Source organism: Panthera leo, chromosome F2 (genome assembly GCF_018350215.1).
Source record: "Panthera leo isolate Ple1 chromosome F2, P.leo_Ple1_pat1.1, whole genome shotgun sequence".
In the NCBI taxonomy this organism is placed as follows: Eukaryota; Metazoa; Chordata; class Mammalia; order Carnivora; family Felidae; genus Panthera; species Panthera leo.
The window spans coordinates 52,633,090-52,660,330 of record NC_056695.1 but is presented as its reverse complement, the minus strand read 5'-3'; the positions used below and the strand labels follow the sequence as shown (position 1 = coordinate 52,660,330).

Genomic DNA, 27,241 nt, shown 5'->3' with positions numbered 1-27,241 from the left:
ATGTCCTATTGAATATCGGTAAGTTTTGTTTCAACTCTGGAGTTACCTTTGCCTATCACAACTGTATTAATCGTCCTATTATAATAAAACAACATAAGGAATTCATGAACATTCTGAACTATCTTCAATGTCCTCCTAACATTTCTATTTCTACTCCCAATCATTTACTTTTCTTCATATTTTAATCCCCTGCTTTTCCTCTTACTCTGAACCTCTGGATCAGTCTTCATCTCCATCCTTTACCGATACCTTGAATATTGGTGTTGGCCATGTTCTCGTCCTACCTATCCCTGCATCTTCTTTTCTGCCCAGGATGGCTTCAGTGGTTCTCATTTTGACTGCCATTTAGAATATGTAGAGACCTTTAAGAAAATACCAACGGTGGGCTAGTTTCCAGCTTATACCAGTTAAATAGGACTCTCTGAGTTGAGGCTCAAGCATTGGTTTAAAAAATTCCGTGGGTAATTCTGATGGACAGCCAGAATTGAGAACCGCAGAAAGATACTGAGAACTTCTCAGATCACGGTTCAAATTCTTTTCTGTGTTTTGGGGAAGTAATATAAACAAGATGTAAGTTAGCAAGATAGAGAATTGTGGAAATGAAAGTCAACCAGGGAGAGACTGGAGGGAAGGAAAGGAGTCAGCTATTGCAATACTCTAGGCAAGTGATGAGAATCTGAATTTAGGACCCAGGTGATAAGGAGTAGAAGAATAACAGATTATACAGACAGGAGGCAGGATGTATCAAGTTATCTATTGTTGGGCAACAACCCCCCCCCCCCCAAATTTAGTGGCCTCAAAAAAGCAACAGTGATTTGCTTATAACAGTGGCTTATAAATCTGCCATTTAGGCTCCGCGGGAATGGCCTATCTGCACCATGTGGTATCAGTGAGATGGCTCTAGTCTGAAAGATGTACTTTTAAGATGGGTTACTCACGTCTGTCAGATTGGGGTTGGCTGTCAACTTTGAGGCTTAGCAAGGGCTGAAGCTTAGAGTTTTTTTTTTTTTTTTTTTTTAGTTTTATAAATCTGACGAGGGCCGAGTGGGGTATACATTTGGGAAGACGTGCCAGTCTTGGCTCAGAAGGCTCCTCCGCAGGAAGGCCAGCTCTCAGTGCCTGCTCCTTCAGGGGTTCAAGTCCCAGGCCAGAGAGTTCCTGGTATCCCAGCCTTGGGCGGTGGGGTCATCCTCTCGATGGAGGCCGGGTGACGGGGTCAGCGCGCTGAGTCCTGCCGGCGTTGGCCCCTCTCGGTCGGTCCTGTGCCCGGCCTGTCATTGGCGGCCGGCGACGTGGCCGGGTCTGGCGTTTGGGACACGCATGCCGGGGGCTTCAGGAGGGCTCCGCGGGGCTGGCAGGTTTGCCCTGGACTTGGGGGCGGCTGTGTTCGTGCAGGGAGGCGTTAGAGGACATGGGCTCGGAGAGCAGGGGGTGGTGGACTGCCCCCTCAGGCTCTGGTCGGCTTCTCCCCTTTGGTGGACGCCCGGGGCCCTAGGTCGGGCGGGGGGAGTCCGAGTAGCCGGTGACTGTGTGGTTGGGGGGAGGGGCACATGGCGCCCGCTGTCTCCACCATCTCCACAGCGCAGTTCATCGGCCTCCTGCGACGCTCTCTGTCAGCGTCTTCAGTGTTCCTGGTGGCGCTCCTCCCTGAGTTGTCCCTGCTACTCCCTGAGGTGCGGCTCCATCTCCTCAGGGGCCGCCTTCTGCCGCTTGGCCTTCCGCCTGCGCAGGCCTCTCAGGCGCGCCTTGTGGAGCGCGAGCCGCGGCTCCGGTCGGTGGTCGCCATCTTGCTACTTGTTGCGTTTCCCGGAGGAGAGGCTTCCGCCGGCGGCTGGGGCTCAGTGCGCACGCTGCCCTGGTCGTCGCTGAGGGCTTTGCTGCCTTACCACACGGTGGCTGCATTCCGAGAGCGAGCGTTCCTAGGATTGCGTTTTCAGTTCCATCGTAAGTCGCACAGCGTCACTTGCGTTATTGGCTGAGGCGGTCACAAAGGCTAACCTGGAAGAGGACGCGGAGGCCATTATCTTGATGGGATTGGCAAGGTTTTAGAAGAGGTCTGGGCTGGGAGATACGGTGGTGGCCAGTTTAGGCCACGGTCGGCTTCCGTCTTGGGGTCTAATTGGAAGGGGACGATGAAAACAACGAAGAAGGAAGGGCAAAGGTGATTTAAGTAAAAGCAGCTTTAAAGATAATGCTTATTTGGATTATTACCAAAAGTTAAGTACGTAATGTTATCACTAGCTAGGGCTGCAGGAAATACTGTTTCTAATACATGCTCTTAAAGCCTACAGTAGTGTGTTTCATTTGCTTTGTTCAGAACATACATTGGATCTGGACACTGGATAATCCTTCTGGAAGGGTGATAATTTTCTAAAAGCTTTTGGAAACCTTTGATAGCTAGGCTGTTTTCACACGTGTGTCCTGTTACTTGACTGAATGTACACAACTCAAACGACTGGTAAGGTTAGGAGAAATATGAAAACAAAAGAAAACAGGAAGCCACTTCTTCCAGCCCACTGTTACTATTTTAAGGGATTGATACAGGGAATTTCCTGACTTAACTTTAATCTTAAATTATATGCTTCCATGGTTGGTAATACAAAAATAGGCCCAGTGGAACCACCTCCTTGTCTTAGGTAAACTTATCAGTTGTTGGGGGGAGGGGGGGGCGGAAAAAAAGGGCAGCTGGAATCATTGTGAAAAATGACCTCTCTGGTAGTCATGGGGTCAGTTGCAATAAATATTATGTTATGATGATGCCTGTAATAAGTAGTAGCTAAGAGAACAATGTTCTGGTTCCTTTGGACTCTTATCCCATTGGCAAACACTCCAGAAGAGGGGTTCACATCCAGCTCTGCCTTGTCCATGTGAGTTCTTGGTTCACACAGTATCTTAAAGCAGAAGAATGAAGGAGAGGGGGATTGAGAAATGTCTTTACTGGTTTCATTGCAAGGCTAAGCTCACCACACACTTGGGCTGCATTTTTTCCCCCTAGAATTAATTCAGACTGCTGTTTATAGGTTTGTTGTCTTTGACAAAGTTCAATCATGTGAAAAGGCTATAACTAAATGTATCAGATGTTTAATATTAAGAAAACAGGTGAGTGACAAAACATACTCATGCACTTAGTAAATATTTATTAAATGCCTACTGTGCGCAAAACACAGTGCCAGCTGAGCTTAGAATCTTGTTCTGATTTGGATCAAATCTAAATGCAGGAGTTGATCTTATTATAATCATCGTTTTTGTTAGTCCAACATTTTGCTTTCACTCAGCCAAGTTTACAAAGCAGCACATTGCTTACAATTTGACTCATCAACTGGCAGGTTTTACTGCTGCTTTCTCTTTGACCGTATGAGTACACATCATAAAATCAGCACCATTGACTTTGAAGACATTTATTAAAATAATGCATTTGTGAGAGGAAATTTTATAAGACCTGTGGGTTATAAACTCCTTGATCTATTTACTCCAAATCATTGGATCCTAATCCTTGCAGGGTGGGACAGGTCCTGGTGCTTGTAGTGTGATGTGAGAAGTTTTAAGTGTATTAGTCACAACCGGAGTATACTGAGCTCCCTTAACAATTGGGTCCTCACATTTGTTACTTTTGAAACCTTGATTTAGATCCAACCGATATAACATAACTCTTTCAGAAGAATGGCCTATAACAACTATAATTTTAAAGATATATTTTCTAAGTAGCTAACTTTGAGTGAATACATGTATGTGTATGTGTGTGTCTGTGTGTGTACTGCCAAGATTCTGTACATTTTATTTATGTAAAATGTGCCAGTCAATATTTACTAAAGAAAAAATTGAAGAATGCATCTCTCAATGATGATGGAAAGACAGGAAGAATTTTTCTTAGGTAGTATTCTTATATTTGGAAGAAGGTTCAAAACAGTAACATAGATTTTGGTGGAGAAACAAACCTATATACATGTCAGGCACTGGTAGTTAATGGAGAATAAAAGATGACTGAGATTTGGCTCATACCCTTTGGGAAGCTGCAGTGAGTGAGAAGAACTTGATTCAGATGTGAAGAACAAAACGCACTACCATATATGCTACGGTATTGTCTGCAGAAAGGAGTTGAGGAAGACAACTTGGAGAGGCAGATATTTGAACTGGCTCGTAAAGCCTGAATAACATTTCTTCCAGGAATGGCAAGACAACTGTGTTTCAGGGAAAAGACACCAAGAAAGAGAAAGGTCCGTGCAACCAAAGTGCCATACCCCAGGAACCTATAAGAGAAAGCAGGATAGGACAGATGAGGGAGGCCTAGAGAACTTGGATAATGTGAGACTTGAGGAGAGGCTGGAAAAGCTTGAGGGTGAAGAGGTCTTGAAAAATCAAGAGGGAGAAAATCTCAGTGACTATTGAACAACAACAACAGCCTAGTAAGAGGCAGCCTAAAGTAAAGTCAGAATTCTTTCCCCTAGCCTAAAAGTCCTTGCCTGGTGGGAACTTCACCTACCTTTATAACCACATCTCCTGCCCCTCTCCTCCTTACTCAATATGAACTTCTTTTGAACACATACCAAACCTGATCCTACCTGAAAAACTGTGCCCTAGGTCAGTGGTTCTCAATTAGGTGTGATTTTTGTCACCCTGAAGACATTTAGCAATTTTGGCTGTCAAGACCTACTAACAGAAGATCTACTGGTATCTAGTGGGTAGAGGCTCCAATACTGTTAAACATCCTATAGCAAGCAGGATGTTCCCCTACAACAAAAAATTATCAGTCCCAGAGTGGCAATCATGTCAAAATTGAGAAACTTTTAGGTGTTCCCTTAGCATGAGTACTCTTCTCACAGATGTAGTCACTCTGTCACCTCCTTGTTTTATGTTTAAATGAATTATCACTATGAAGTGATTCTTGTTTGTTTCAATTATTGTGCTGACCCTCTATCAAAATATAAGCTCCATGAGGGCAGAGGACTGGACTATATCAACAGCTCCCAGACAGTGCCTGGAACACCACAATGCTCAATAAATATTTGTTAAATAAATAAATGGGTGGGTTGCAATCCTGGTTCTAGCCTCTACTACCTCTGTGATTTTGGCAAGTTTCTAAATTGCTAATGTCCCTTTTTCTCATATGCAAACTGTGGGGCAAGAACTGTGTGTATTGGGTACAGAGCTGTCAAGAACAGTTCTTGACACATCAGTAGAGTGTCATTGGCACTAGTTGAATGAATGTTGAAAGGCAATAAATTCCTTATTAGAACGTACTAACCCCTTGCTTTGATTCCCGGGTAAACTTTAGCATTTAGGAAAATGGAAAAGTGGGTAGGTGTTTTAGCAAAAGTAGCTTGGGCCCTTCAAAATTAGATGATACAGTCCATTTTTTCCCTTGTTTAGAAACTGATTTTTTTTAAAAATATTTATTTTTGAGACAGAGAGAGAGACAGAGCATGAGCTGGGGAGGGGCAGAGAGAGAGGGAGACACAGAATCCGAAGCAGGCTCCAGGCTCTGAGCTGTCAGCACAGAGCCCGATGCGGGGCTCAAACTCACAGACCGCGAGATCACGACCTGAGCCGAAGTCAGACGCCCAACCGACTGAGCCACCCAGGCGCCCCTAGAAACTGATTTGAGATGCAAGTTTCTTTACTTGTGATTGGAAAGCTCCAGCCTGTTTTTGTTTGTTTGTTTGTTTAAGAAAACAAGACTCTGGTTAGACATTTTAGAGTAGCTAAACCATGTGTTCAGACCAATTCTGGCCAAACTTGAATGCTTAATGAGGATAGGATTAGTATTAAGCTCAGTGCAATGCACAGGGCTAGACATCTGGGTGACAAAGTAAGGACATGGCTGATTTTTAAAATAATTAGTTTCACAGCTTCCATTTTTGGAAAAAGCCTTAGGGATACCACTGGTTCAGAAACAATATGATGAGACAGCATTAGAGGAAAAAGAAAATGTCACATTTAACTTGTGAAAAATGTTCAGCGATAAACCAGATATTTTCTCCATTGGTAAAACAAACAAGCAAGAGCTAGTGAACTGGACCCAAGGAGCCCTGCCAAAGTCAAATCGCCCACGGACACTGTGCAGACTCTTTATTTCTATTTCATTTGGTTTTTTCTATCTTTCCAATACCTCCAGCATAAAATTAAAGTGGGAAGCAATATGTTCTGGTTTATTATGTATTTTTTCATCCTCAGTAGAATCTAAAATTATACCTAAGCAGATATTCATGTTTGGAGGATAATGTTCTGAAGCCTAACCATGAGAAAGATTGTATGTTCTTAGGAAAAATGTTTTAAACAAATCAATATTATTGTTGATCTTTTAAATAAATTCTTAAACTTATTTAATGATCTCTACTCTCCCTTTTCCTTCTTTTGAAGGCTGAATTGGAATGTCCTAGATATTCAGAGCCACAGGACAGAAAGACCCTGAGTGCAAAGAGACACCCCCCTGAGCACAAATGCACTGAACTGTTACCTTGGTATTTATTTGACACCAACTAGCATTAACTTAGGTAAGATACCATGTCTTTTACTAATGTTGGGAAAACATAAGAGCATTCAAGAGGGTAATATGTTTCAAGTAGAAGGTAGAATTACTTGCCTACAGCAATAATTTGCAGTACCTACCTGATGCCTGAAGGCCTTTGAGTTTGAGACTCCTTGCTTATTGAAACCCTTCAGATCATTAATTGCCCTGTAATTTCACCTTTGGTCATCTTCTCTGTAATAGGAATAAAGAAATTTAGCCGTAAAATTCAGAAAGGTGAATTTATCTAAAATTCTTAAAATTTTAGACCAAAGGAAATGGCTTGAGAAACATTTTCAAACATCTCATGTTCATTATTTTATCTGTGGAAAGCTATAAAATAAATACAATCAAGGACTTGTAAAATTAAAAGAGGTCTAGGGCCATCTAACCTTAGCCTCTATATCTGTGTGTGAATTTTCTCAGTTGTTGCATTTGAGTACCACCTCTTTTGTAAGTACTTGGAGTAATGGGGAGCTCCTTACCATACAACACAGCTTTATTGAGCAGTTTTATTGTTAGGACTTTATTATTTGATAAATAATATACCCACAATATAATATGTCCTCTATACCTACCACTGACTATAATAAATTCTGTTGTCAAATGCATATGAAGTCATGTAGGATAAACCTGATTTCTCTTCCATATGCTCATGAAATAGCCCGTTAGTTATTGGAAGACATGTCAGATGTCCTGTCTATACAACATCTTAGTTTTTCCAGACCAAAGACTCAGTTCTTTCAACTGTTAAACATGTTTATTGTGGTATCATAATCCTGATTGTCTCTTCTAGAAGCAATCCATAAACTTCTAGATACATTCTTAGTTATAGCCTATTTTTATTATCATTTTGGATTTGTTTTGGGCTGTCCTCATCTGACAGCTGAAACATTTGAACTATTGTCAACCATATAGCCTATATATTTTATGGTAAATACAGCTCAACGTTTGTTGTTTAATGTTTGTTTAAGTTATTAATCCTTTGTTGGTTTAAAATATTTATGAAGATTTCATACATTTCAGTACTTACAGTACCTGCAGGTTTGGTATGAGGGGAAAATTGATATGGTCTCAGGAACCTAGATATTAATTTTTTAAGAATAAACTAGAATTTATTCTGTGAGAGATTCAGAGGCAATCTTAGATTGAGGTTTTTTTTTTTTTTTCACTGCCATTTTTTTTAAAGTTTATTTATTTTGAGAGAGAGAGAGAGAGAGAGTGTGTGTGTGTGTGTGTGTGTGTGTGTATGTGTATTTGTGTATGTATGTGCATGAGCTGGGAAGGGGCAGAGATAGAGGGAGACAGAATCTCAAGCAGGCTTCTGACCTGTTGACCTAGGGCTTGAACTTATGAATTGTGAGATCATGACCTGAACTGAAATCAAGAGTTGGCTGCTTAACTACTGAGCTACCTAAGCCCCCCTTCACTGCCATTTTTAAATAATCATTTTCCCATTTTCTCTTCATGTCTCTTAATTACCTTTAGGTTTCTGCATTTCTAAATGTCTATATTTTCTTATGGAATTTTGAAGCTTCTGTATTCTAACTTTATTCAATTTGAGGAAAAGATCATTTTATTTTTCAGTATATCTGATACGATGCTTTATGGTTGTGATAATTCACAATAGTTAGCAAAACAAAAATGAAACTTCCATTTTATACCTATACAAACTTTGCTGATAAAGAAACCTGCTGCCTTACCTAGCTAGACCAGTAGACTGACACTGAAGTTTCTTCAACACATTAAGGTGTTATAGCTCACTTGAAAACTTTACACATCACGTTTCCCTTCAAGGGTTTTCCCGTTCCTTCTTCCTGGTTCTAATTTCTTATGATAACAGAGAACAATAGGGTGTTAATGGAAGGGGGATAGGGATGTCTGTGTGTATGATTGCCCACTCGTCAGTACTAAGTAACCCAAGTAGTCCAGGAGAGTTTTTATACTGGCTCCAGCTGTTAGTGATCCCAGTGGGTTTGGTGACCAGTTGTTATTGCCCTCACAGCACATGCTGGCACTATAGTGTGTTACACTGCATAGCTGGAGGGCCCAGCTGGGTCTCTTAATAATAATTTTATGGCATGGTGGTCCTTTGACCTTTAATCCAGAGACTCTTCCACATAATTAACGCCAAGGTCCCTGTTGGGGGCTGATGGATTGTCATTTATCTGCTTAATATTTATAACCTCTTATAAGCCCACATAAATTTTAGGATTTTCTTCTATACCAAATTTAACTTCAAAGAAAACTGTGGCTGGTCCTTGCCTTTTCCAGTCTAGGCATGCCTTTGCACCTATCACTTGTGATCTGCCCCAGAAAAATCTGCACATTCCTCTGTTAAGAAACTCTAGTCAAGGAGTGGTTGCTCGTCTTTTAGATTCTGAGCCCTCTTCCCAATTTCCTGGCAGGGCAATTTTTGTGGTACCATCTCTTTCCCCCAGTAAGCACCCAGGTAATATGTAAGGCAATACAAATTGCACTGTCAGTTCCCTTCCACTTTCTATTCATCTCTTTTTATAGCTGGAGAAAGATGCTCGATTTTCAGGTTTGCATATTTTTCCCAATCTTCTGCCTGGTGAGTTGCTTTCTAGCCAGGTAGTTTAAGCTATCCCCCTTATTGGTGGTCCATGGAGAGGATGGAGGAAAGAATGAGAGTGTGGTCAATATATGGCTCAAGTTGAAGCCGTATCTATCACTCAGTTCATGTAATGCTCAGAGACAGCCTTACCTTGGAGTTTTATTAGCTCCCTTTTCAAAGTACATTGGCACTCTGGACAATAATAATTATTCACAATAATAACGTGAAGATTTGTGTTTGATGACATACTGGTCTAACAAAAACGTGGAATTGAAAAATCAATTCTTGCAATCATGCATATTTGAAAGACAATTCTGGGAACTGTTCCTCTTTTTCATCTTTTGCAAAGCTACTCTTGTATTTGACAGTTTCGTAATTCAGATAAGTGGATAATTAAGCCCATCTTTCAGTTCATCTGTCTATATTTAGCAAGCCACCATGTGAGGATATGAAAATAAGACCTGGCCCTTGCCTTGGGCCAAGAATGGTTTTCACATTTTTAAAGAGTTGAAAAAAACAAAACAAAACAAAGAATTCGTGTCACCCTTCATGGCCTACAAAATCTAAAACATTTAATATCAAGTCCTTTCCAGAGTTCACTAAACCACTCACCAGTGACATTTTCACCTGAGTATGGTATTTTCATATTTTTTATTATTTTATACTTTTACTCACTACTTTATATTTATTATTTTTTATATCGATATGATTAATATTTAACATTTTGAGATATTTCACTTAATTATCAATAATTTTTCCGTGATTCTTATAATCTGTTCATTAGCTTTTCCTTTCTTTCTTGCTTTATAAATCTAGTCCGCTCTTCTACTCAATAGATACAGTTATTTTGGCAGGGTAAAAATTGAGTACAGACTACATTAAAATCATCAAATTGATTTCTTACATTTGATTCAGGCATTTTTGAGGCTTTGTGCTGAGAGCTGCATTCAATAAACAATTTTACATTTAAGAAAACTTTATTTGACTGGAATATCATGCCATTTGACTTAAATTGATTTATCAATTCAGTCAAAATTATCAATGTTTATATACATATACAAAGTATACATGTATATAGATAAATCGATATCTTCATCTAGGAATAATGTAGCATGTCAAAACATTGTACTTTCTTCAAGTTGACTTACTGCTATATTTCAACACTGTCACCTTATATTCAGTACATTTGTGCATTTCACCATACATTTTTGGAAAGAGTTGAGTCACAGACATCCATCCAATCTAAATGTTTTTTTCAGGATATGAAAGAAAAATATTGTTTTAAAAATCAAGTGAATTTTAAATACTTTTTAAAACTGCACTTCTATCTGAATTTCCTGAATTTGAAGGGTCATGATAGCTTATCCCTTTTTAGTATAAAAGGAGTTAGGATATAAAGTGTTTTGGTGTGTCAATTTTGTATACATAATAATTCAAACATTCTTAAAACGGGTCTAACATGACCCATATGCTTTTATTCACTACTTGTTACTACTTGAGTTATTTTAATCCTTATCATTTATCTATTGATTATATTATTCTTTCATGGTATTTATTATGCCAAATAGAACCAGGAATAGCATAGTAATTGAAGCAAGCTAAAACCTTTCAAATGATGTCCATGAAGAAAGAATATTCCTGCAAAACCCAAAGAGGACTTAATACCATATTCGAATTCTTTCCATTCTACAAACATGTAAAACTCTTCTTTCTGCAGAGACCTTGTTGCCTTTCTTTCAGGATGGTCTTTTACCAACTCTTTGCTCTAATGATTTTCTCATTTTGGACCTGAAGTATAGGATCAATCCAAGGCATTAATCCAGTAACCCATGATTATTAAGATTATATTCACCCCTATCTGTATCTAGAGGTTTTGGAGTGTTGGAGTAGGAACCTTGTGTATTCTTCCTTACTTTGTGGCACAAACATCCAGATTGTATGTGGAGATTTGTTTCAGATCATTTGCTGTTTGCTTCTCAATCTTGTTTTCTAAAATATGAAATATTCTTCCAGAAGATAAGGCAAATATATACAGTGGGAAAAGACAGAAAAAAAAAGAGAGTTGCTATTTCACATGGTCACTGCCAGGAAAAGCTCCTCAGACATCAGTTATAAACTTGTAATTGTAGTCCTTGGAGTAAGCATCCTTTTGTCATCCTAGTAAGATTATGGAAACAATACAGCCACGATTCCTTTATAAATAATTCTGACATAAGAATTTTGTATGGCATATTTAAATTAAGTATAGTATAAGATACTTGGTATATATGCCTGGAGTCTAAATGTGAATTGTACATATAGTTATAATAGTATTTACAAATTTTACTCCATAATTTTATAGCTGATAAATAAATTATGGATTTAGGTTTGAAATTAGTTCTTTGGGGCAGGCTGTAGCTCATTAATAACAATTAAAGACAAAGTTTTGATTTTGAATATATGTTAATATATGGTGAGTACATGTTAATCTTTTTTCTTTGTGTTTATAAATGCATATTTAATACCCTTTAATAATTTTTGAATGAATCTTTTGCATGTGTTTTTATGTTAGCCTCTCACTATTTAAAATGCCAGTGCACTTACCTAGAGTTACATATGATAAGGGTAGTTGTAGCATAAACAAAGTTATTGCAAATTCCTAATGGTCTGCACATTACTTTTTTATGTTGAATTTTGCATAACTTACTATCTCTTCAGCTATTATAAAAAATCTTAGTAATTAGAGATAAACAGGCCAATAATCATTTGGCTAGTTTCCCTCTCATATAGAGTGATTCCCTCTACTATATTTTCTACTGATTTATCTTATTATAGTTACATGGTTTAAAGGAGAGAGTTGCTACCATTCCGAAAAGGAATGTTTCCTGATGCGAGGGGTCAGAGAGAAAGAGCATAATTAGAGCTGGAACTTCTGGGTCCCAGTTTTAGCTCAACTGCTTATTATCAGAGTAGTCATTTAATTGTCTGTGAAAATTAGGATAATAGTACTTTACAGGTTTACAGAAGGAGCCAAATGAAATCCTGTGTAGGAAGGTATTTGGTAAAGTGCTAGTTGTAAGTTAACATCATCAATTATTTAACCTGTTTCTTTTCTGTGTCCCATTAAATGGAATTTTATAGCATGCTTTCTTAACAACAGCTGTATTGCTACCAAGGGGGCAAAAATAGATTCTTGGAGGAAGCAAAAAGAAATCTTACTCTTTTTATATGTACAGCACATACACAAATGCAGCATATATGTAATATGTGTTATATTTGTAGTGTTAAAATTTTATGAGGAAGAGGGGCACCTGGATGACTCAGTCGGTTAAGCATCTGACTTCAGCTCAGGTCATGATCTCCTGGCTCCTGAGTTAAAGCCCCATGTCAGGCTCTGTGCTGGCAGCTCAGAGCCTGGAGCCTGCTTTGGGTTCTGTGTCTCCCTTTTTCTCTGCCCCTCCCCTGCTCACGTTTTGTGTCTCTGTCTGTCTCTCTCTCTAAAATAAATAAACATTTAAAAAAATTACGAAGAGTATAATAAAGAAAAAAATTTCTATGGAGGCTTGTTAGGGGGTGATAATATAAAAAAGGTTGAGAAACACTACGTTATAGTTGATAACAGACACAGATTTTGTGTGGAATAAATATAATTTCATGTTACTTTTTTTCTGTAAGCAAACTTGTTTGTTTCATGCTCCCATTGTGCCTTAAGGAATACATGTAATCTGAGATATTCAGAGTTTCAGTGCCCTTACCCCCCTCATTCCCAGAATTATCTATGTGCTAGGGAACTTATGTTATAATAAAGTTTTGAGGCATTGACTCTTTGAATTCCAAGATCCCTTGGAGTTGGTCTCTCCCAGCTGCTTCTGTACCTCCCTGTAGTGCACAGGTCAAAATTGGCTGCTTTCCTGCTACTCTAGAGCTATAGGAAACTTGACAGAAATCTCAGAGACCTTCTGCCCAGATTCTCCCTCCAGATAGTTTTGCCCTGTTCACTTTTTGTCTATGAGGAATACAGAGATTTTGTCTACATTTTGGGCTTTATCCAAATATAGGAGCCAAAGATTCCTATGCATTTAGATTCCTCAAAATTTTACTGGTTACTTTATCTTACCACTACCCCCACCCCATGGTTCAGCCCCAAGGGTAGAGGGTGAGGTTGAGTGTGCAGAGTATAATTCCCTTTTGGGAGAACATTCTGAAAGCTATTATCCCTTCCAGGTATTTTAGAAATGAATTGTTAAGGGTAAACTTACTCTTTATATTAACTCTTTTGTTGTAATAACCCTATCCTGACAAAGTGGTTGCTTCATGATATAATTTAATGGGGAAGGGCCACTATATTAAATGAAAGTATATGTGGGTGATGGACACATGCAGGGGGCATGTTAGATTTTATTAAACAATTATTTCAGGATATTTTTCTCACTTTGTTAATATATTGCATAGCAGATTATTTTTTTCAACAACTTAATTGAGATGTAATCTATGTATAAAATTTACCCATTATAAAAGTACAATTGAATATTTTTTTGTAAATTTATGTAGCTGTGCAACCATAGCCACCATCCAGTTTTAGAACTTTTCTATCACTGTCCCTAAATTCTCAAAAGACCATTTCAACTCAATCCTAGTGGGATCATTCCATTTTACTGCTGAATTAGTATCCCAGTGAAATAGTATTTTGTGGATATACCACATTTTGTTTATCCATTGATCAATTGATAGGCATTTTAGCTGTTTCCAGCTTTTGGCTGTGATCAATAAGACTACTATGAACATTCTCATAGAAGTCTGTATGGGTGTAAATTTTAATTTCTTTTAGGTAGATTTCTAGGAGTGGATTTGCTTGTTCATGTAATAAGTTTATGGTTAACATTTTCAGAAAGTGCCAGACTGTTTTCCAAAGAGACAGTACTTTTTTTCCATTCTCACCAGCATATATGGAGGGTTCCAATTTCTTTACATCTTTGACAACACTTGGTATTATATGTCTTTTAATTATAGTTATTTGGTATGCGTGTTGTTTTTTGTCATTGTGGTTTTAATTTGTATTGCTTTAACAACTAATGATATTGAACATCTTTCATGTGCTTATTACCGGGTAATGTATTATCCTGGTGAGCTGTCTACTCAAGTCTTTTGCTTATTTTTTAATTGGATGTTTTTAAAAAATATTGAATTGTATGTTTTCTTTATATTTTCTTGGTACAAATTTTCTATCAGATATATAGTTTTCAAATAGTTTATTTCAATCTGTGGCTTGTCTTTTCAGTCACTTAATAGTATCTTTAGAAAAACAAAAGTTTTTAATGAAGTCCAGTTGTCAGAGATTTTATTTTTTATTTTTTTTTAATTTTTAAATTTTTTTTTTTTTTTTTTTTTTGAGAGAGTGTGTAAGGGTAGAGAGAGAGGGAGAGAGAATCCCAAGCAGGCTGGGTGCTGTCAGCGAGCTGCAGGGCTTGATCTCAAAAATCGTGAGATCATGACCAGGACAGAAATCAGGAGTTGGACACTTAACCATTTAAGCCACCCAGGAACCCCCAAGTTTGTCAGAGATTTTTAAAATGGATTGTGTATCTGCTGTCATGTCTAAAAACACTGTCTAATTCAAGATTATGAAGATTTTCTTTCATATTTTCTTTTAGAAGGTTTTTAGCTTTAGTTCTTACATTTCAGTCTCTGAACTATTTTGATTTACTTTTTTATATGGTTATGATATAGGGTCTAAATTTAGCTTTGTTTTTTATTTTATTTTATTATTTGCAAATGCATTTCCAATTGTCCCAAATGTTCTAGCACCATTTTTTTTTTTTTTTTTTTTTTTTTTTTTTTTTTTTAAAGACTATGCTTTCTCCATTGAACTGACTTTGTGGCACTGTTGTAGAAAACCAGTTGGGCATAAATGTAAGGGTTTATTTCTGAACTATCAATTTTGTTTTGTTGATCTATCTGCCTATCATTATACCATTATTACGTTATTTTAATCATTATAACTGAATGTCCAAATTTATTCTTTTTCAAAATTGTTTTAACTATTCTAAGTCCTTTGCATTTCCATATAAATTTAAAAATCAGCATGTAAGCTTCTACATAAAAGACTGCGGGATTTTAATGAGAATTATGATGAATCTATAGATCAGTTTGGGGAGATTTGAAATCTTTACAATATTCTGTCTTCTAATCCACAAACAATGGAATTTCTTTCTAATTATTTGGACTTCCTTAATTTCTTTCAACAATGTGTTACAGTTCTCAATTTACAAATCTGTATTTTTTTTGTTAAATATATTCCTAAATATTTTATTCTTTTTTGCTGCTATTGTATGTGTAATAGTTTTCTTGCTTTCATTTTTATATTGTTCAGTGGTGATAATTTTGATTATTCAAGCCCCTATCTGTCTCCCATCCTGATACTCTCCACTGAGTCTCTGGCTGGTTTACCAGTACATCACTTGCCTCAAACAAGACCATAACCTCAGACTAGCAGAGCTGCTGTCTGTCACTCTTTGCTTGCCACCAGGGTCACCACTTTAACTGTCAACACTTCATTTCAAAGGAGCCCGTTCTGGCAGAATCAGCAAGACTAAATAATTGTTTTTGGCAATTTTGCCCAAGTATATAGTTGGTTTTCTGTCAGATTGAAAGTTGGAAAGAACTTATTTGTATATAATTTTTTTCCCTAAGTTAGTTTCAGTATTTAAAAGGTTGGCTATTTTATGCTTAGAAAGTTTTTCTTACACTTTTGTTTAGAACCTTAAAATCAGAATTAGGGAGCTATACATTGTATATTTTTTGCTAAATAAAACAACTCTGAAAATGTATTTCATTTTTTGTACCTATTCATGAATATTTTGTGATATTTGAAGGACAGAAGTAACTGATGAATAACCAAAAATATTCACATACTTAAGTCACTTTCTGTTAATTAGGTGAGGTCATTATTAATATAGCTTGAGTAGTGTGGTATTTTTCAATGGTATATTTCTCTTTTGAAAGTTTCAAATTTACTATTCCACTTCAGTGTTTAAAGCGCTGTCATAATTTCAATATTTATTCTGAAAATGAGAATTTTTCAGCTTCTTAGCTATATAATTGATTCATTACATGACAGTGCTCCAAAATCCACATACATGGATACAGATACTAAGCCAGAAGTGTTTATACAAGTTTTATTTTACTTCGGTGTTTTCATTTATTGAGATTAGTAAATATTGTGTAATCTTTAGGCCAAAGTTTTGAATTCTAGAGATAAAATAATTTGCTTTATTCTTGACTAAATTTTAAGTCCTTTGAATATAGATATCACATTCTTTTTAATGTTTATTTATTTTTGACAGAGAGAGAAAGAAAGAGAGAAGGAGAGAGCGCAAGTTGGGGAGGGTCAGAGAGAGGGGGAGACACAGAATCTGAAGCAGGCTCCAGGCTCTGAGCTGTCAGCACAGAGCCTGATGCAGGGTTCGAACTCACGGATCTCGAGATCATGACCCGAGCCGAAGTCAGACACTCACCCAACTGAGCCACCCAGGCACCCCTAGATATCACATTCTTTTAATAATAATTCTCTAATAATACTCTTCACAGATTCTTATATAAGTAAATTTAATAGATGCATTCACTACTCCACTCAGTCTCCCATTGTGGAGGTATCACGTGTCTCATTATGAAAAGTTAGAAACAAAAGATAAAGTACCTAGATATTAAGATAAATATATAAAAACCAATAGTTTTCCCCCCATCTAATGAAAGGATATTTATTTGGTACCTACATTATGCTACCCACTAAGGGAGGTTCTGGGGATGGTGGTAAACAATAATAAACATTATCCCTGTGCTCAAGGATTGTTTCTAGGGAGAGAATCAGCAAATAATGAACAAATAAATAATTCAAACTACAAAATTACTACAAAAAGGAATTAGCTAGGTGAAGCAACAGAAAATAATGGGAAAATCTACCTTGATAAGATGGTTCAGAGGAAAGTTTTTTTGACATTTTCCCCTATTGTTTCACTATTTTACATTTATTTTTTTATTATTTAAAATTTTTATTTGGAATAATTTAAAACTTATGAAAAATTTCAAAAATAAGTACAAGGAATGTCTGTATATACTTGTTCCAATTTATGAAATGCTAATCTTTTACAGCATTCTCTTTATCATTTATTCTTTAAATCTCTCTTTCCATCCGTGTACCTGTGTCCTACATAATTTGTTTTTCTGAGTCATTTAAGTGTGCTTCCATCATGGGCCTCTAACCATATTAGTTTAGTGGATATTTCCTAAGAGGAAGAATATTCTCTTACATAACCACAACAGACTTTTCAACTTGAGTAAAATTAATGTTGAGGAAATAGGTTAATTGAAACTAGTATTTCTATTCCTATTTTGTCAGTTGACCTAATACTGTCCTGTATGTGGCATTGTGTCTGTATTTTCTAGTATGGGATCCCACCTGGGATCAGATAGTGCATTTAGTTGCCATGGCTCTTTAGCTTCTTTTAACCTGTAACATTTCCACAGCTTTTCCTTGTCTTTTATGACATTGACATTTTTGAGGAATGCAGTTCTATCTGAACCCCCCTATTAACAAAAGAATGTTCCTTACTTTGAGTTTGTATGATTTTCCCTCATGATTAAATTCTAATAACTACAAAACAGGCTATGGGAAGACATTTTAAGACCAGGCACATATCCTTCTCAGCAAAACATTCCTCTGGATTTAGCTTCCATTGACATTTCTTTCCTGTTCAATCTTTATTGTAATGGTTGCAAAATAATGATTTTTATACCCCCACTGGTCCCCTCATATCCTTCAGAGAACATTTGTCATTCTCCTGTAAGGAAAGCCTTGCCTTTTCCTCCATTTATTTACTTATCTGGTTATTATTGGTAGGAATTCATAATTCCTATTTTTCAATGGTTTATAATTACTGAGCTTAATTAATTTGATGTTCAAACTGTCTCAGATTTGGCCAGTGGGAACATCTTCATTCTGTCTCCTGTGTCCTTTTGATATACCCATCTTTTTAAAATTTACTTTTATTTATTTATTTTTTTACCACTTCCTCCTACTTTCTGGCACTATAAGGTATTTCAGGCTCATCTTGTTAATACTTGTATTGGCCTTGATGTCAGTCATTTCCCCACATATCCTGCTCAGTAGGTCCTATATAAGCGAAAAACAATCGGTTATAAGAAACATCACCTATTTGATTCTAAGATCTGCATTCATGTAATCAAAATTGAAAATCTCTTAGGGAATCCAACACGTCTTCTAAAAGCTAATAAAATATAGGAAAATCGAGCAAAAAGGCAGATTTCATCTCAACAAGTGAAAATTTGTTAAAATATTGATATATTTGGAATAATTTGGGATGGTACTTGACTCAACGGGTATAATACAGTAATAAGAAAAGCTAAAACAGAGCCGACAGTGATTTTTAAAAAAGGACTAGAATCACTAATTAATTTATAGATTATTGATTAGTGCAGTCTTGGGCTTTTTCCCTCATTGAACAGAATTCATTTAAATGGAATGGATTAAAGAGTTAATGCCAAAAATTAAATGTTATAAAAAAAAAGTTACATGTGAATATGTAATTGAACACAGAATCATTGGGATTTTTTTTTGCATAAAAGCAAAAGAGAAACTATTTATTGAATTGTTACTCATTTCTACAAATGTTTTACCTTTCTCTTAAAATTATTTTCCAAAAGCTAATTATTTCATAACCTTAGAATAAAATGCCCTATTAAAAAAAGAGAACAGTCTTCATGTATGTCACAAATGTCTCCATGCAACTGTGCTTTCTGTACACATACCTTCTTAGCTTCATGTCCACTGTCTCCTTTGTTCATTTTATTCCTGGTGCTAGGAAAGTGCCCAGCGCATGGTATGGCCTGGATAAATATTATCTGAGTGAATAAATCAACAACTTGAGGCAATTGGAGTAAATGTATTTGTACATGCCCTTCTAGCTGTAGGATTAAAATGAAGTCTTTCAGACTTCAGGCCAAAATTGTTTTCTGTACAATGTCTGTCATCTGAAGGGTATTTAGTTTATATCTGTGCCCTGATGGTGGCTGAGATGAGCATCCACAAACACATAACATTAATTGGAGCCTTCCTTTTCTTGTCCTAGCATATTTATAGATATATAAATATCTATCTCTCTGTATATATATCTTCTAATGGACTGAATATTGAAGAGGCTTGAGGACCATTTCAGTATTTCAAAGAAAATGTGATTTTAACCTTTTTTAGATTTCTTAATATTTTGAGCACTCACATCCTCAAGGTGACTATAATTTAGAGGGGGGAAAAAAAAGATTGGAAATTACTTTGAAACCCTAGGAGCACAAATCTAACTGGCTTCTGTTCTTCAGTAGTTGTGAGTAATGATAACAAATAAAAAGGTTAAGGCTGCCAGCTTGCGCCCATGGAAATGCAATGGAGAGTTCCAGGCCTGCTGTGGTTCCTACAAAGAGAGATGTTGATTTGGAGATGTCTTTATAAAGTATGAATGAAAATATATCACAATTTTTGTGTGTGTCTGAATAGATAAATAATTATAAGAACAGTTATATTGACCTTTTTTTAAATACTGTTTTGTCAGGTTAGACTAAATATGAGAGATTCTATCTAGTATTTTTTTATACCTTGCAATATTTAGCTTATATGAGTGATGCTTAATTTCTGTATTTGAGAAGTAAAGTGCTGTAGAACATTTGTGTAGGTGTATGGTACCCTGTCCATTATAAATGCCTAATGCCATAAATATCAAAATGTTACTGCCAGTATTATATTATTTAGCTCTTATAATAAAGCTACTGGGAAGGCATTTCTGTGCCCCTTTAGTAGATGAGGAATATAGGTCACATAAAACTCAGGCAGTTTGTCCAAGGAACACAGACCTGTGAAGTGGCAAAGCCAGGGCTTATCTCCAGATCAGCCTGTCTTTGCTGCATGGGCTGCCCTTGACTTCTCATGGCCCCAAAATGTTGATTGCCATGTGGTTTTGATTTCTGGCTACAAACCCAAACGTATTTATTAAACATATGCAATTCTTTTAGATGTAGAGGCCTTCATATTCATATATTCCCTGTTGCCTTGCTAAATGGTGTTATAAATTACACTTATACACACACACACACACACACACACACACACACACACACATATTTTTTCCCTGAGTATGGAAGAGAGAAGAAAGGAGAAATACTGGGTATAAGACAGTAAAGTAAGATACCTAAGAAAAAAATATTAGCACGATTACCTGATGTTGCTAAAATCCAGAAACTCATGAAATATCCTTGATTCTTAGTTAACTTTGTGTTAGATCTTTTGCTTAAAACCTGAAACAGCTTCTGTGTAGGCAGAATAATGGCCTTCCAAAGATGTCCACATACTTATCTCAGGATCTTATGAATATATTACCTCACATGACAAAAGAGACTTTACAGGTGTGATTAAATTGAAGACCTTGAGATGCCGAGATTATCCTTGTGGGCCCAATGTAATCACTTTATAAAAGTGAAAGAGGGAGGTAGAAGAGTGAAAGGGAGAGGAGATGTGACATTGAAGTGGTAAGAGGGCCATGTGCTAGGAAATATGAATATGGGTAACCTCTAGAAGCTGGAGAAGAAAAGGAGATGGGTTCTCTCCTACAGCCTCCAGATGGAACACAACACTAGTAACCCATTTTGGACCTCTGACTTGAGAACTATAAGATAATAAATTTATGTTACCTTATTTAAGCCACTAAATTCTTGATAATTTGTTACAGCAGCAGTAGGAGACTAATACAGCATCCCACTATGATTGTAATAAAACCCAAAGTCCTCAGCCTTGACTCTAAGACCCTTCAAGATTGCATCTCACTCAACTGCCTGCCTCACATCTGAACTCCATGCTTTATAATTTGCTCTCCACCAAGATGATATTGCTCAGAGTTGGTTTGCATAAATTCTTGCCTTCTCTGTTTCCTGGTCTTGCTTTTCTCTGCCTCAGGCTGTGCCTTCTTTCCTATTCTTTCTCATATCATCTCTAATATCAACCACGGTTCTACTTATACTATAGCCAGGATAATCAATACTTCAGATTTCATTCCTATAGGAAGTCTTCCCAGTACTTTTTCTATCCCTCAGTAAGTAGTTCTATGCTCCCTGTGATATTGTGATTTGTAGGAAATATATATTTGGTTTTTGTTCATGGTTCCTGGCTCATGGCTTGTAAAACCCCTTGAATTTCCTGTAATATGAGCAATGAAGGTGTTTTTTGTTAGGCTTATGAAGTTATTTTTGTAAAGCCCTTGGGTGACTTAAGGGTAGGGATATGGTTGTCAGGAGAATTAACCATGTGATTAGAGGGTTCAAAGTTTCAGCCTCCTCTTCCCCCACATCCCAACCTCTGGGGAGGGGAAAGGTGCTGGAGATTGTGTTCAGTTGCCAGTGGTCAAAGACTTAGTGAGTCATACTGATATAATGGAGCCTCCATAAAACCCCAAAAGGACAGGGTTCCAAGAGCTTCCAGGGTGTGCTTGGGAGAGTGACACACCTGAAGAGGGCATGGAAGCTCCGCACCCTTTCCGTGTATCTTGACCTTTGCATCTCTTCCATCTGGCTGTTCCTGTCATTATATCCATTTATAATAAACTGGTAATCTAGTGAGTAAATGCATTTCCTGAGATCTATGAGCTACTCTAACAACTTAGTGGAACCTAAAGGGGATGTCTTTTGTAAATGCATCTTATTGGAACCTCTGATTTATAGACAGACTTGTAACTGGCGTCCAGAGTTGGGGTGGGAAGCAGACTTGTAGAACTGAGCCCTTAACCTGTGGATTCTGATGCTACCTCTGGGTGTTAGTGTTAGAATTGACTTGAATTGTACAATACCCAGTTGGCATCTAGAGAACTTTTGGTGGTGGTAGAGGGAAGTGCTCCCTCCCCTCCAGGAATTGGAATTGGGTTCCTGTTACTCCCTTAATTCAACCTCTACTCTAATTAATCTTTATGATAGCATCTATTATACAGCATGAAACAGTCTATTCATAGTTTCATAATTTTGTCTCGAGGCCCAGCATAGTGTTGCCAGTATACAGTCAATGCTCATGAAAATTTTTCTATATTAATTTGCTCAAGAAGTTTGTGAAACTAAAGGTAACTGAATTATTTATAAAAAGAGGAAAGACCTTCTTGGAGGGAGTTCTGTAAAAAACAGCTGTAGGTAATGAATAGTTTGACTGATAGCCTGTGCAGCTATCTCTGTTCTGGCACAACATTTATGCTTTTGGTACACGTAACATTAAGCTCTTATAAAGGGGAAGGTGCAGCATACCAATTCATGAAATGATCCACATTCTGTAGCTCTTTATATCAAAACTATGTATCACAACTGATGTGTCCAACATTTGCATTATGTACAAACAACTATAGGGCATTTCTTATATCTAGATTTCTTTTAAAGTTTGTTTCCCTTTTAGTAGTGTAGACAGAAGATGGACAGTTTCACGGAGAAGTGACAGCCCTTGTCTCATCACAGTATTACAGATGGAAACTGCTTAAACAGGCTGGGGAGTTAAGGGAACCTAAAGCAATGTAGAATCTGTGAAAGAGGGGGTTTCACATGAGGGAAGGGTTAGGATCTGCAGGGGAAGACTTGCCACCCTCATGCTTGCTACTTCAAAAAAGTCAGGAGTAAAAGAAACCACATAGAAATTTAAAAAATAGTTTTCTGTTGGGAAAATTTAGGTAAAGTTATACTAAGCCTATAGTTTCAGTTGGTAAGAACAATTATATTAAACAAATATACCCTGGAATCAGAGACAATTTGTTTATCAGCTTTGCTTATCTGAGTCTGAGTTAGGTCCTCCAGTGTTTGAAAAGCTTTGATGCCTCAACATGATGTTTGCCAAAGTGGTGTCTATAATGAGCAGCCAAATTCTCTGTATTTCAGGCACTTTCTTTTAAACTGCTTTTGAATGAGACTGTCAAGTGTTGCATGCTGTATGTCAGTTAACACTTGGGGAGTGAAATTCACAAAGGGCACTTATTGTACCTTCACAACAAGGATATCTTTGCCAACACTTCAGAGCTATTTTAAGTTTTGGAGTTGTGAGTATCTCACTCTTCTTAGAAGTGATAGTAGTGACCCAGGATGCCTGGGTTTTAAAGTGAGTTTACACTTTCAAGACATTCTTGCACACGTTGGGATTTTAACTGCACTGTATGTCCGAGGAATTGGGCCCTTTATTTATGTGCCTTCCTTCATCTAAGAGGTTTAATAATAATGACAGTGACAAAATAAGCAATGACAACATTTACTGATTGCTTATTAATTACTTGACACTGTAAGCATTTACCTGTATGATCTCACTGAATACACACTAGAGCCTAGAGGTAGATACAACTCTTAGTCCTGTTTACAGATGCAAAAATTGAGGCTTAGAAAGTTTAAGTAAAATACTTAGCGAAATAGAACATAAATGGTGAAATTGAATTTGCTCCAATGAACCCATGACTTGAGGTCTTGTACTTTATATTTCTTTATTCTGATAAAACAAGGCTGTCAAAGGAGGGGGAAAAAAAGGTGGATGTGTGGTTGGCAGGGTAGGCAAGGATCATATTAAAAAATACCTAGGCACCAATTAAATCCTTTATTTCTCAGTATTCCTCAGTGGAGTATTTTGTGTGGGGGGGGGGGGATGTGTGTGTGTACTTTTTGTATGTATGTATTTTCTCCTTTTCAGTTTTCTTGTGTCCTCAAAAACCTTCTCTGTAATCTTCTGTGTTTTATTCTGGCAACTTGAGATACTTGTATTTCTCTCTGTTGTAATGCATTCTAATGGTAATATTTTAAAAAGTATTAGTTCCTGTAGATTGGAGCTGGGAATTTAATATGTAGACATGTCTTTATTTCTCTCCTTGCAAGCCGACCACGAACTCACTTTGTACATGCTTTTGAGAATAATGGAAAAATAAAGAAAAACAAAGAATAAAGGCAGGAATCTAAAGATTGGGAAAATAAGCATCAAACTCATTTTGGAGACAATTGTGGATTGGCTTCAGTTTACAATGCCTACACATTTCCCTCAGCTTTTCATTCATCACTGTCATTAATTTCTCTCCTCATTTGCTCAACAGATGAATAGCAAGGAAGACAATAGAATTAAACTGGAACAAAAAGGCCCCTTTATCCCAGTTCCTCAGTGTTCCTTCCAGAATAGGGACATTTAATGATGGGAGGTCCATCTGATTATCTGAAGCCAATGCATTTCTACCTCAGTAGTCAACTGTTTTCAGCAAAAGGAAAGGCTTGTAAATTGTAAAGATCAAGTTAATTGAGTGCTTTGAAGAGAATTAATCTATCAGAGGAAAAGGTGGATACCACAAATTTATTCTCTCCTATACAGAACTACATTATGAAGCACAGGCCAGGCACTGCCTTCACTTAATTTTTTGTGTCCTTATAGCTTAATTTCACTTCTAAAAACTTGTATGTCCTCTTCTAGAACCTGACCTATCTTTCCCTTGACCTGCTTATCTATGTTATTTCTTTGTAGAACTGCTGCAGAGTCTATCCACTTCTCTCTTCTTGGCTTTATCTTACTAATTAGCTACCTAATTAATCTTCCTAAAGTACAGATCTGATTAGGATATATTGCTGCTTAGTAAATTTTAATAATTTACCTTCATCTAAACAACAAAAGTCTGACTTTCTGGCTTAAGCTTCAGAACTTTCTATGTCCTGGCCCTGTTTTCTTTCTCCACCCCCCCCCCCCCCCCCCCCGCTTTTTTAAAGTTTTTATTTATTTGAGAGAGAGAAAAAATGAGAGAGAGAATGAACAGGGGAGGGGCAGAGAAGGAGGGAGACAGAATCCCAAGCAGGCTCCACACCAGAAGCGCAGAGCCCAATGTGGGGCTCTAACTCACAAACCACAAGAACATGACCTGAGCTGACACCAAGAGTCGGTCACTCAACTGACTAAGGCACTCAGGGGTCCCTGTCCTGGCCCTGTTTTATCTTCTCAAACATTATCTGCCTCCTTCCCTAGTGTTTTTTGATTGATCAATTTTCTGTTTGCTTTGCTTCTGCCAAACTGAAACTTTGCTTTCCTACAATAAAGAGTAAGTTCCTCAAGGATAGGATTTTTGTCTGTTTGCTTACTGCTGGCTGGCTCCTGGTAGGCACTGAATAAATGTATGCTGAATGAATAAACGGCCCTTTCCCATGTTCCCTGACTTTGTAACTCTGCCTATATCTTGTCTTGCCTGAATAAAGGTTCAGCCTTTGTTTAAAACCTGTTAATAAACCAACTACCTCATTAAACAATATCAGATTAGCTGGAATAAAAATCTCTCCTCTCTGTGAGTTTCAACAACTCTTTATATTCTAACAGTTCTCAATCACATCATTTTATCACTTTTATCTTTTAATTGTAATTATTTAGATGTATTATTTATTTTATAACTTAAAGCTTAGAAGAATAAAAAGCTTACGGAACAAAATACACACTAAATCATTTTTATCTCCCTGTCTCTTCCCCTATAACAGTGGTCCTAAGATACTGCCTTATAGGTAGACACTCAAAAAAGCACTTGGGTAAGAATTTTATGTTATGGTGTCACTTTTTACTCCATTAAAATAGTAAAAGCCTTGCAGACAAAGATTTACCTTTTAGTGCTTTTTTTGTTACATCCCAGTTAACTATAGTTTTGATGAAATAAGATTTGTTTTATTAATAATCACTGAATTATTAAATATAGTCAGAATGGACTATTTGGCATTTTTGGAAATAATTTATATCTAAATCCATAAAATGTGCAACACCAAAAGTGAACCCTAACATAAACTATGTACTTTGGTGATAATGATATGACAGTGTAGAGTCATCAGTTGTAACAACTGTACCTCTTTGGTGGGAATGTTGATAACAGCAGAGGATGTGCATGTGTAGGGACAGTGAGTACATGACAACTCTGTACCTTGCCCTTGGTTTTGCTGTGAACCTAAAACAGCTATAAAATTTAAAGTGTATTAAAACAAAACAAAATAAAATAATCATTTATATACATACTTCTTCCTTTACACGTTGCTGCCAAATTTTAAAACACACACACACTCATTCATAGGAAATCTGTAACATTCATCATAATACTGGCTAATTTTTTTGATGCTTAGTCACATACTAATCATCTTCAACACTTATGTGACAAATAGGTCCTCATTTTGAGGTAAATCTTAGAAAAGTTAAATAACTGGCTTACTTTAGCAGCTGCCAGTTGGTGAGTCTGGAACCCAATTCTGTAGTCTGACTTAGGATCTGAGCCTCCTGCAGAGCAGTCTGCTTTCAACAAGTCTCAGGAGAAGTTCTCTGGAACTCTGTGCCTCTGCTTTGGCCTCTAACAACAAAACCTTTCTTCCAACACAAAGCTGAGTGGAGTACAAGAAGGTAGTAAAATGTATCTTAGCCTTTGGTTTAAACTTCCTATGTATTCTAGGCAATAGAACAAAACAATACTAACACTTACTTGCCTAAGGTTAATCTCATATTTATGTATTTCTAGAGCATTTATAAGTAGATTTGGCAGCAGTACACTGATCTACACCATTTTTTTTCTATGTTGTCGTTTCTTCAGTCTGTATATTTTTATCTTTTTGTTGTTTATAGGTATAACCTATCAGGAAAAAAAATGAGTAAAAGCAAGAATAAATGAAGTGGGGATCAGTTTCCAGCAGGCACTTTCATCTAATAAAAGATACCTTCTAAATTTGAAGCTTTGATTTGTTATTGTCCCCAAGGGCATGCTTCCTTAGGAAAGAACATGTTTTCTTGTAGGCTCCTCTCCATTTGTTCCTACCACACAGATAAGTAATAATCTATGCAGAGGAATCTTGACTTTGGTAAGACTCTTTTAAAGATGTATTGATTGTTGGGGCACCTGCCTGGGTGGCTCAGTTGGTTGAGCATCTGACTTCAGCTCAGCTCATGATCTCAGGGTTCATGAGTTAGAGCCCTGCATCAGGCTCTGTGCTGACAGCTCATAGCCTGGAGCCTGCTTTGGATTCTGTGTCTCCCTCTCTCTTTCTGTCCCTCCCCTGCTTGCGCTATGTCTATCTCTCTCAAAAATAAATAAAACATTAAAAAAATTTTAAAAATTCAGACAATAGTTATA

The 27,241-nt window shown here is 37.0% G+C and overlaps 1 long non-coding RNA gene across 1 annotated transcript; it reads left to right on the top strand.

Moving 5' to 3' along the window:
• The first annotated feature begins 1,999 nt into the window (after window positions 1-1,999).
• LOC122210671 lies at window positions 2,000-26,842 on the top strand. Its single transcript, XR_006198164.1, has 3 exons — window positions 2,000-2,161; window positions 6,358-6,491; window positions 26,737-26,842. It is a non-coding gene; the product is annotated as an uncharacterized LOC122210671 (long non-coding RNA).
• The last annotated feature ends 399 nt before the right edge of the window (window positions 26,843-27,241 follow it).